Raw genomic sequence first — 12,500 nt, 5'->3', positions numbered from 1 at the left:
TGTGCAATGAATAAATATAATGTACAAGTTACACCTTTTGAATGCAATTACTGAAATAAATCAAGTTTTTCAAAATATTCTAATTTACTGGCTTTTACCTGTATATATATATTTGTATTTTTCACTTCTTTTTTCTTCTTCCTTCTCTTTCATCAACCCAGATAAAGATCTATTTTCGTCCTCTTTCTTGTCTGTTTCTCAACAACATGCACACAATCAGTCTTGGAAGCATGTGCTGCTGGCACATAATATGTTCCTGCTGCTCATCCAAACCATCATCATCATCATCATCATCATCAACATCATGCTCGCGTACGCCGGTGTGAGTTTCAGTGGGGATGAGGATCATGGCTTCGGTTTGAATTTGTGCAAAGATGGTGCTTGATGGAGGTCCAGGCTGCTGCAGCCTGCTGACTCACTGTCAGGTCTCTGAGGTGAAAAAAAAAAAAATGCAAGGCTTTCCTCAGCCTCATCCTCAACTTCAAAGTATGCCCTGATGGATTCGAAATCCTCCTTTCTACATAGACCCCCACCAAGCACCTCCTCCTTAAGGTGCGGAGGTCAAACTGCCTCATCTTTTATGTATCGCTTTGCCCCATTGATTGTTCTGGAATACATTGATGAGTACAAAGAGGCTTATTTCACTATCACACTACAGCATATGGACGGCTTTTTCCTTTCATTGGATAGCCCTCTTCAATTTGTTGCTCTTCCCACTTGTCCTGGTAGGTCTCTCTTCTGGAGGGTGACTGGCACTCCTTCTTCATTCAAAGCTTCACCCTGTTGGTATATGCCTGAAGATGCAGCGCAGGAAATTTAGGTTTTGCATTAAAGAACAGCACTTTAAAAAAATAAATAAATGTGCCTGTCATTCACAATCCTTATGGAAGCCAAGAGCACGTATGTTTTTCTTTTTTATGCATTCTAAATCCTCAATAAATGCTAGCAAAAGTCAGCCAATAATGTAGTCGATGGTCGTCGCTCTATTCCGCCTATAAGCGCTTTAAAACATCCAAAGACCTCCATCAATTTGTATACATGCTTCAAGTATACTGTATGTGACGTAGTAACAGGCACGTCCATTATAACTTGTAATACAAAACCCAAAACGAGTGAAGTTGGCACGTTGTGTAAATCGTAAAAAAAAAAAAAAAAAACAGAATACAATGATTTGCAAAACCTTTTTTAACTTATATTTAATTGAATAGCTGCAAATACACGATATTTGATGTTCAAACTGAGAAACCTATTTTTTTTTGGGCAAATAATCATTAACTTGAAATTTAATGGCAGCAACACCACTGTGTTTTCCTTTTAACAACACTCAGTAAACGATTGGGAACTGAGGAGACACATTTTTTAAGCTTCTCAGGTGGAATTCTTTCCCATTCTTGCTTGATGTACAGCTTAAGTTGTTCAACAGTCCGGGGGTCTCCGTTGTGGTATTTTAGGCTTTATAATGCGCCACACATTTTCAATGGGAGACAGGTCTGGACTACAGGCAGGCCAGTCTAGTACCCGCACTCTTTTACTATGAAGCCACGCTGTTGTAACAGGTGGCTTGGCATTGTCTTGCTGAAATAAGCAGGGGCGTCCATGGTAACGTTGCTTGGATGGCAACATATGTTGCTCCAAACCCTGTATGTACCTTTCAGCATCAATGGGGCCTTCACAGACGTGTAAGCTACCCATGCCTTGGGCACTAATACACCCCCATACCATCACACATGCTGGCTTTTGAACTTTGCGCCTATAACAATCCGGATGGTTCTTTTCCTCTTTGGTCCGGAGGGCACGACGTCCACAGTTTCCAAAAACAATTTGAAATGTGGACTCGTCAGACCACAGAACACTTTTCCACTTTGTATCAGTCCATCTTAGATGAGCTCAGGCCCAGCGAAGCCGGCAACATTTCTGGGTGTTGTTGATAAATGGCTTTGGCTTTGCATAGTAGAGTTTTAACTTGCACTTACAGAAGTAGCGACCAACTGTAGTTACTGACAGTGCTTTTCTGAAGTGTTCCTGAGCCCATGTGGTGATATCCTTTACACACTGATGTCGCTTTTTGATGCAGTACGGCCTGAGGGATCGAAAGTCCCGGGCATTCAATTTTACCACTGTTTAATATGATTGTGTGTATGCTTCACTGATGAGAGTATTTGGTGAACATTGTTTTGTCCTACTAATTTCGGCGGTCCTTGAACTCACCATAGTGAGGCAACAGTTTGTTTACATGTGAAATGAATGAATGAAATAAGTTTATTTCGGTCATATAATCAACCATCAACCATATTGTGTGACCAGTTTAACAGTACGGATTATACATATTTAACAATCATACACATTTACACACATAAAGAAAAGAAAAAGAATGAGCGCAAAAGGAATAGGCTGAAGCCAAAGCTTATATTTGCCTATCCTATACATTCACTGAAAATTAGATTGCCTGGAACATCGTTCAAAAAATCAATGGGATGAAAGTAATCGTTGCTATATTTTATAATTTTTCAATTATTTCACCTTTTAAGGTTTTCTTAAACCTTAACAAAGAACGACATGTCTTCAACTCATCACTGAGCTTGTTCCACCATTTAACTCCTAAAACTGAAATACATTTGAATGTTATATTCCTTCTTACTTTACCTATTTCAAAAATCAATATCCCCGTAAATTATAGTTTTCTCCCCTGAAACATAATTTTCATTGTTTTTAAAAACACAATATCTGAACATTTGAACACATTAGAACTTATAAATAATGGATTGGTAGGTTCATAGTAGCACACTTTGTGTATTATTCTAATGACCCTTTTTTGAAGTTTAATTATTAGGTCTATGTTTGTTCCATAAACATTTCCCCAAACTTCAACACAATATGTTAAATGTGGAAAAATAAAAGAATAATATAACATATACAGACATGTCTTATTCAGCATGTGTCTTACTTTATACAGAATGGCAATGGATTTGGATATGTTTCCCTCCTTCTTCCACTCCTTCTTTGTCTCATTTTGTCCACCAAAAGTTTTATGCTGTGCGTGAATGCACAAAGGTGCGCTTTGTTGATGTTATTGACTTGTTGGGAGTGCTAATCAGGCATATTTTCAAGCTAACCAATGCTAACATGCTTTTAAAAAAAAAATGTTTTATTGCTGACCTGCTTTTTAGGCTAGCTGTATGTACAGGTTGCATCATTATGCCTCATTTGTAGGTATATTTAAGCTCATTTAATACCATTTACTTGTATCCTCTTTGTATATAATTTACTTTTGCATGTCTCATGACACATTATCTCTATGTAATATTGGCTGCATTTCAGATAGTTGTTTGTCAGCCATGTTGTTCCAGACCACAGCAAACATTACCTAGCTTGCAAAAGATTGTAATAAATATGTTAGAAGAAGACAGCCTGTCGTTTCCTTTAACTTGGACACACACATCTATACCTTTGGCCATTCTAAACCAGTCATTTCCGAAATTACCGGTATATTGTTCGGAAAAGTATTGTGATATATTGCCATATCAATGTTTTTTTGTTTTTTTTAATCGATACCCAAATTTGTAGTACTATTACCCAGAATGTAAAAAATCCAAAAAACAAGAATACTTTACTTTATATGTCACCATGGAGGTGAGGATTATTGATTTAAAAGTACCTAAAACACAGCCGACTGCGAATGGATGTTAGCCGCTAGCTAGCTAGCTAGCCATGTTTAAAATACCTCTTGTAGAGCTGCGTTTCAGTGTTATAGCGTCACCTTTATCGTTAGTTTTTAAGCCAAAATGCGTTCGTTCTCCCTTTTCTGTCTACACACTGTGTCTGTTTGTAAGTACTCTGTGATTGTGCGCTGCCGAACATGCCCCTCTGCTTGTAAAACCATTAATGTCACGACGTTGACTACAGCCAAATTAGGAGCCTTTTTTTTTGTCAATGGTCCTATTATCGTTTTTATGACATATTGTGATATACGGCATATCACTATCGCCAAATGTATCCGCACTTGACACCAGCCACAATAAATGAAGATCACGAGTTGTTAATGCTTTCATTGATAGGTTGTGTTTACAGAAGTTGAACGTTATTTTAACAAGCCAGACCCCCCCCCCCCCCAAATCTGTTTGGCACCCCAGCAGAGTGTGAAATTGAAATTCCTCCCAGCGGACGTGGAGTTGTTGACAGTGAGGCGAGCACAAGGCAGATGTGCAAAGTCAACTTTCAAGTGGAGTTGTTGGCATTTCTCCCACTGGTGTGCTGTATCGGACCTCGCGTATTGGAGGAGCATTAGTGATGGGCGATACGGTCACGTATTTTTGATTTGATACGATACCGATGACTTAAGCATTTTTTTTACTACATAGCAAATACTGGCTATATAAAACCTACTAATGTGTATTTTTGTTTAATATATTAGTCATGACAAATGACTATTTGTACACAATGTCCACAAGATAGTTTGACTGTTATCATTTTATACCCTTTGCAATATTTCTTCCATCCTGCTTATACAAACCCCAAAACCAGTGAAGTTGGCACGTTGTGTAAATGGTAAATAAAAAGAGAATACAATGATTTGCAAATCCTTTTCAACTTATATTCAATTGAATAGACTGCAAAGACAAGATATTTAATGTTCCAACTGAGAAACTTAATTTTTTTTTTGCAAATAATCATTAACTTAGAATTTAATGGCAGCAACATATTGCAAAAAACCCTCAGTAAACATTTGGGAACTGAGGAGACCCATTTTTTGAAGCTTTTCAGGAGGAATTCTTTCCCATTCTTGCTTGATGTACAGCTTAAGTTGTTCAACAGTCCGGGGGTCTCCCTTGTGGTATTTTAGGCATCATAATGTGCCACACATTTTCAATGGGAGACAGGTCTGGACTACAGGCAGACCAGTCTAGTACCCGCACTCTTTTACTATGAAGCCACGCTGTTGTAACATGTGGCTTGGCATTGTCTTGCTGAAATAAGCAGGGGCGTCCATGATAACGTTGCTTGGATGGCAACATATGTTGCTCCAAAACCTGTATGTACCTTTCAGCATTAATGGTGCCTTCACAGATGTGTAAGTTACCCATGTCTTGGGCACTAATACACCCCCATACCATCACAGATGCTGGCATTTGAACTTTGCGCCTATAACAGTCCGGATGGTTCTTTTCCTCTTCGGTCTGGAGGACACGACGTCCACAGTTTCCAAAAACAATTTGAAATGTAGACTCGTCAGACCACAGAACGCTTTTCCACTCCACTTTGCATAAGTCCATCTTAGATGAGATTGAGCCCAGCAAAGCCAGCAGCGTTTCTGGGTGTTGTTGATAAATGGCTTTCGCTTTGCATAGTAGAGTTTTAACTTGTACTTACAGATGTAGCGACCAACTGTAGTTACTGACAGTGGGTTTCTGAAGTGTTCCTGAGCCCATGTGGTGATATCCTTTACACGCTGATGTCGCTTTTTGATGCAGTACCGCCTGAGGGATCGAAGGTCTGTAATATCATCGCTTACGTGCTTACGCTTACCATGAATTGATTTACGTGGACCCCGACTTAAACAAGTTGAAAAACTTATTGGGGTGTTACCATATAGTGGTCAATTGTACGGAATATGTACTGTACTGTCCAATCTACTAACAAAAGTTTCAATCAATCAATCAATGATTTCTCCAGATTCTCTGAAACTTTTGATGATATTACGGACCGTAGATGGTGAAATCCCTAAATTCCTTGCAATAGCTCACTGAGAAATGTTGTTCTTAAACTGTTCGACAATTTGCTCATGCATTTGTTCACAAAGTGGTGATCCTCGCCCCATCCTTGTTTGTGAATGACTGACTGAGCATTTCATGGAAGCTGCTTTTATACCCAATCATGGCACCCACCTGTTCCCAATTAGCCTGTTTACCTGTGGGATGTTCCAAATAAGTGGTTGATTAGACTTAGACTTAGACAAACTTTAATGATCCACAAGGGAAATTGTTCAACACAGTAGCTCAGTTACAATGATGGAAAGTGTAAGGATGGAAAGGAAAATGCAGGTATAAATAGACTAATATAGCGACAACAAATCTAACATATATACAAATATGTATATTTGATGAGCATTCCTCAACTTTCTCAGTCTTTTTTGCCACTTGTGCCAGCTTTTTTGAAACATGTTGCGGGCATCAAATTCCAAATGAGCGAATATTTGCAAAACATAACAAGGTTTTCCAGTTCGAACATTAAATATCTTGTCTTTGCAGTCTATTCAATTGAATATACGTTGAAAGGGATTTGCAAATAATTGTATTCTGTTTTTATTGACCATTTACACTACGTGACAACTTCACTGGTTTTGGGGTTTGTAGTAACATTGACACTTAATACATGTTATTGGTCTCAGTATCGGTATAGGCCGGGGGTCGGCAACCCGCGGCTCACATGCGGCTCTTTAGCGCCGCCCTAGTGGCTCAATGGAGTTTTTTCAAAAATGTATGAAAAATGGAAAAAGATGAGGGGAAAAAAATATATTTTTTGTTTTAATATGGTTTCTGTAGGAGGACAAACATGACACAAACCTCCCTAATTGTTATAAAGCACACTGTTTATATTAAACATGCTTCACTGATTCGAGTATTTGGCGAGCGCCATTTTGTCCTACTAATTTTGGCGGTCCTTGAACTCACCGTAGTTTGTTTACATGTACAACTTTCTCGACTTTCTAGGACGTGTTTTATGCCACTCCTTTTTCTGTCTCATTTTGTCCACCAAACTTTTAACGTTGTGCGTGAATGCACAAAGGTGAGTTTTTGTTGATGTTATTGACTTGTGTGGAGTGATAATCAGACATATTTGGTCACTGCATGACTGCAAGCTAATCGATGCTAACATGCTATTTAGGCTAGCTATATGTACATATTGCATCATTAGGCCTCATTTTCGGTATATTTGAGGTCATTTAGTTTAATTCAATGTATATCTCATGACACACTATCTGTATGTAATATGGCTTTTAATTTTTTGTGGCTCCAGACAGATTTGTTTTAGTATTTTTGGTCCAATATGGCTCTTTCAACATATTGGGTTCCAGCCTTTTTGAAAGGCCTCAAATTCCAAATGAGCTAATATTTGCAAAACATAACAAAGTTTTCCAGTTCGAACATTAAATATATTGTCTTTGCAGTCTATTCAATTGAATATAAGTTGAAAAGGATTAACAAATCAATGTATTCTGTTTTTATTTACCATTTACACAACGTGACAACTTCACTGGTTTTGGGGTTTGTAGTGACATTTACACTTAATACATGAAATTGGTCTCAGTATCGGTATAGGCCATACTTGCCAACCCTCCTGAATTTTCCGGGAGACTCCCGAAATTCAGCGCCTCTCCCGAAAACCTCCCGGGACAAATATTCTCCCGAAAATCTCCCGATTCTCCATGCTCCATGCGGACCTGAGTGAGGACAGCCTTTTTTTCACGACGGGAGGACAACAGAACAGTTAAACAAGAACTAAATCATCCAGACTAGAGATAAATTGTATTATTATGTTTATCTTACCTAAAAATAAATATATTTATTAAAAAAAAAATTTTTAAATAAATTTTTACTGTATTTTGCTAAAAACATCAAAATTAATTGTATTTTTATTTGTATTTTTTCTGACTCCTTATTACATCCAGCCATAGAATTACACATTAAAATAAACATATTTGAAATAATTAGTTTTAAATGATCATAATAATTCATTTAAAATGACCATATTTAATTATTAAAATAATTGCTTGTTTATCAACAACTCTAGCATTTTATTCATTACATTTTGAAGCTCTCAGAAGCCAAGTTATGTTATATTCCTTAATATTTATTTATGCAAGTTTGAAGTATCAATTATCTAAACACAGTTTTGTGTGCATATTTTCAGGATGTGTGTATATATATATATATATATATATATATATATACATATACATATATATTTTATATATATATATATATATATATATGAAATACTTGACTTGGTGAATTCTAGCTGTCAATATACTCCTCCCCTCTTAACCATGCCCCCCACACCCACCCCCCACTTCCCGAAATCGGAGGTCTCAAGGTTGGCAAGTATGGTATAGGCAGATCTCACTCATGGATGATCGGTATCGAAATAGTCAGCACGATGCCCAGATCGGAAGATCCTGAGTTCAGTATGCGAGTCTTTGGGAGGAAAAAAATCATCTTAAAATGAGAACGCCGCCCTCAATTATCTCCTCCGTCCTCGCGCTGGCCACAGATTCTCTTTCTCAGGCCGAAGAACAGAAGAGCCGGGATTTACGCTCAAGCCAACCAATTGGCGTGATCGTGCAGCCAAACACAACTGATCCTTGCTCGCGTTCCCACGGCCGCTTTAATTTCTTTTAATCTCACCACTCGGCTCCAAGACGGAGCGTTTCGATTATCTTTTCAGGTCCGAGTGTTGGGGATTTGGTGCGCTTTTTCTTATTTTTTTATTACATACAATATTTCCAAATGAGGATTCAGCGAGAGCTAGTTTTCAGATTCACCACTGATGACTCGCTCAAGTGTTGATTGTGGGTGTTGATTTGCTCACTTGCAGGTGGAGAGATGTGCACGCACCGAGGACAAAGGCGGCCAAATTAAACACAGCCCTGGAAAGATGAGACAATAAGAGCAGGTCAGTGTGTGGACTCCGGATGCTGATGTATAGTCGTACCTTTACTTAGTCGCTTAGTTGGTTCTGTGACGGACGTCTCCACTCAAAACGCTTCTATCTCAAATGGTTGCTCCTTTGGAATTGAATTGTAAGTGATTTAAAACAGCACAGTTTTAACATACCTTTTAAAGGCCTACTGAAACCCACTACTACCGACCACGCAGTCTGATAGTTTATACATCAATGATGAAATCTTAACATTGCAACACATGCCAATACGGCCGGGTTAGCTTACTAAAGTGCAATTTTAAATTTTGCGCAAAATATTAGGCTGAAAACGTGTCAGTATGATGACGTCAGCGCGTGACGTCACGGATTGTGGAGGACATTTTGGGACAGCATGGTGGCCAGCTATTAAGTCGTCTGTTTTCATCGCAAAATTCCACAGTATTCTGGACATCTGTGTTGGTGAATCTTTTGCAATTTGTTCAATGAACAATGGAGACAGCAAAGAAGAAAGCTGTAGGTGGGAAGCGGTGTATTGCGGCCGACTGCAGCAACACAAACGCAGCCGGTGTTTCATTGTTTACATTCCCGGAAGATGACAGTCAAGCTTTACCATTGGCCTGTGGAGAACTGGGACAACAGAGACTCTTACCAGGAGGACTTTGAGTTGGATACGCAGACACGGTACCGTGAGTACGCATGCAGCTGCGGCTTCCAAACATTTGATCGCTTGCCCGTACGTGCGTGCCGCTATGTGCATGTCACGTACGTAACTTTGGGGACTTTGAGGAAATATATGTGCTGTATGAACTTTGGGGAGGTGAACGGTACTTTGGGCTGTGGGATTGAGTGTGTTGTGCAGGTGTTTGAGTTGTATTGGCGGGTTATATGGACGGGAGGGGGGAGGTGTTTGTTATGCGGGATTAATTTGTGACATATTAAATATAAGCCTGGTTGTGTTGTGGCTAATAGAGTATATATATGTCTTGTGTTTATTTACTGCTTTAGTCATTCCCAACTGAATATCGTCTCACCCGCCTCTCACAGCATCTTCCCTATCTGAATCGCTCCCACTGCCCTCTAGTCCTTCACTCTCACTTTCCTCATCCACGAATCTTTCATCCTCGCTCAAATTAATGAGGAAATCGTCGCTTTCTCGGTCCGAATCGCTCTCGCTGCTGGTGGCCATGATTGTAAACAATGTGCAGATGTGAGGAGCTCCACAACCTGTGACGTCACGCTACTCGTCTGCTACTTCCGGTACAGGCAAGGCTTTTTTATCAGCGACCAAAAGTTGCGAACTTTATCGTCGATGTTCTCTACTAAATCCTTTCAGCAAAAATATGGCAATATCGCAAAATGATCAAGTATGACACATAGAATGGACCTGCTATCCCCGTTTTAATAAAAAAATCGCATTTCAATAGGCCTTTAAAATGTGAAAAAATACATTTACCGTATTTTCCGGACCATAGGGCGCACCGGATTATAAAGGCGCACTGCCGATGAATGGGCTATTTTCAATCTTTTTTCATACAAAAGGCGCATTAAAGGGCTCATATTATTTATTTATTTTCCAAATGTAAAACACTTCTTTGTGGTCTATATGGAAGTCGCTTCCTAGCAGCTCCACTATAGACACGGCACAAGAGCCAAGCGTGCAGGTTTAACAAAGCTTTAATGTTTGTAACAAGATTTTTCAAAGTGTTTTTCGGCATGTCGTGACTCTTGCCGTCACTCCCAATCCTCTCTCTCGCTCTGCTCCCCGGCCGCTTACTGTTAAAGACAACAGATGATTAGATTAACACGTAACACCTGTAAAATCTAATCACCTGCCAGCTGTGTCTCGCCGTCAGCACATGCCCCGCCCCTGTCCGCTGGTGCTCGTCCTCTGTGCCGTGGACAGCGGCGGTGACTTTTTCTCCTACAGGCAGCGCTGACTTACACCTGCACCCACAGTCTACATAACATGTAATGGTGGTTCTTTGGTCAAAATGTTGCATAGATGATGTTTTACAGATCATCTTCAAGCCGCTTTCTGACAGTCGCTTCAGGATGCGCCGTTTTGTAGGCGGTCTTATTTACGTGGCTCACCTTCGACAGCGTCTTCTCCCCGTCATCTTTGTTGTAGCGGTGTAGCGTGCAAGGACGGGAGTAGAAGAAGTGTCAAAAGATGGAGCTAACTATTTTAATGACATTTAGACTTTACTTCAATCAATAACAGAGCAGCATCTCCTCATCTGGAAACAACAACAACACAGGAAATGTGTCCCGTGAAAAACCGTCCGACCGGAACTCTCTAATAACTAAAGTTCCTTGGGTGAATAATATAAACTCTCTACACCGGTATGTTTTAGCGCTTTCATGGCGAGTTTACTGACAGATATAAGTAAGAACTTTACACTACTTTATATTAGAAATGGCAACAGCGGAGGATGAATGTCGCACAACAAGAAGATAGAGAAAAAGAAGAAGCTTATCGACTATGGTGTCGGCACGGACTACAAAGGCGGAAGCGCGCAATTTTTCCGGATTTATGCAGATCCCAAATACGGATGAGCAGGTACCAGAAGGTAAGAAAAGTTGGTTTTGCATATTATTGCGAAACAAAACACCAAATAATATGTCTTACCTTATACACACACCATAATAATATGGGGGCGATATAGCTCGGTTGGTAGAGTGGCCGTGGTTCCAGGTTCAATCCCCGCTTCTGCCATCCTAGTCACTGCCGTTGTGTCCTTGGGCAAGATACTTTACCCACCTGCTCCCAGTGCCACCCACACTGGTTTAAATGTGATTTAGATATTGGGTTTCACTATGTACAAACCCCGTTTCCATATGAGTTGGGAAATTGTGTTAGATGTAAATATATACGGAATACAATGATTTGCAAATCATTTTCAACCCATATTCAGTTGAATATGCTACAAAGACAACATATTTGATGTTCAAACTCATAAACATTTTTTTTTTTTTGCAAATAATCATTAACTTTAGATTTTGATGCCAGCAACACGTGACAAAGTTGGGAAAGGTGGCAATAAATACTGATAAAGTTGAGAAATGCTCATCAAACACTTATTTGGAACATCCCACAGGTGTGCAGGCTAATTGGGAACAGGTGGGTGCTATGATTGGGTATAAAAACAGCTTCCCAAAATATGCTCAGTCTTTCACAAGAAAGGATGGGGCGAGGTACACCCTTTTGTCCACAACTGCGTGAGCAAATAGTCAAACAGTTTAAGAACAACGTTTCTCAAAGTGCAATTGCAAGAAATTTAGGGATTTCAACATCTACGGTCCATAATATCATCAAATGGTTCAGAGAATCTGGAGAAATCACTCCACGTAAGCGGAATGGCCGTATACCAACATTGAATGACCGTGACCTTCGATCCCTCAGATGGCACTGTATCAAAAACCGACATCAATCTCTAAAGGATATCACCACATGGGCTCAGGAACACTTCAGAAAACCACTGTCACTAAATACAGTTGGTCGCTACATCTGTAAGTGCAAGTTAAAGCTCTACTATGCAAAGCCAAAGCCATTTATCAACAACATCCAGAAACGCCGCCGGCTTCTCTGGGCCTGAGATCATCTAAGTTGGACTCATGCAAAGTGGAAAAGTGTTTTGTGGTCTGACGAGTCCACATTTCAAATTGTTTTTGGAAATATTCGACACCGTGTCATCTGGACCAAAGGGGAAGCGAACCATCCAGACTGTTATCGACGCAAAGTTCAAAAGCCAGCATCTGTGATGGTATGGGGGTGCATTAGTGCCCAAAGCATGGGTAACTTACACATCTGTGAAGGCACCATTAATGCTGAAAGGTACATA

General features: G+C 39.7%; 1 protein-coding gene across 2 annotated transcripts in view; it reads left to right on the top strand.

The window, feature by feature from the left end:
• dlgap1b (discs, large (Drosophila) homolog-associated protein 1b) overlaps positions 1-12,500 on the top strand; it is a 327,908-nt gene that overhangs the window by 107,070 nt on the left and 208,338 nt on the right. For both annotated transcript variants that reach the window (XM_061965826.1, XM_061965825.1), the window contains exon 2: positions 8,593-8,670. The gene's annotated coding sequence lies outside the window, so the exon portion shown is untranslated. The remainder of the gene's footprint in view (positions 1-8,592; positions 8,671-12,500) is intronic.

This window comes from Nerophis lumbriciformis, linkage group LG07, assembly GCF_033978685.3.
Source record: "Nerophis lumbriciformis linkage group LG07, RoL_Nlum_v2.1, whole genome shotgun sequence".
Classification (NCBI taxonomy): Eukaryota; Metazoa; Chordata; class Actinopteri; order Syngnathiformes; family Syngnathidae; genus Nerophis; species Nerophis lumbriciformis.
This window is presented reverse-complemented; position numbering and strand designations above follow the sequence as displayed.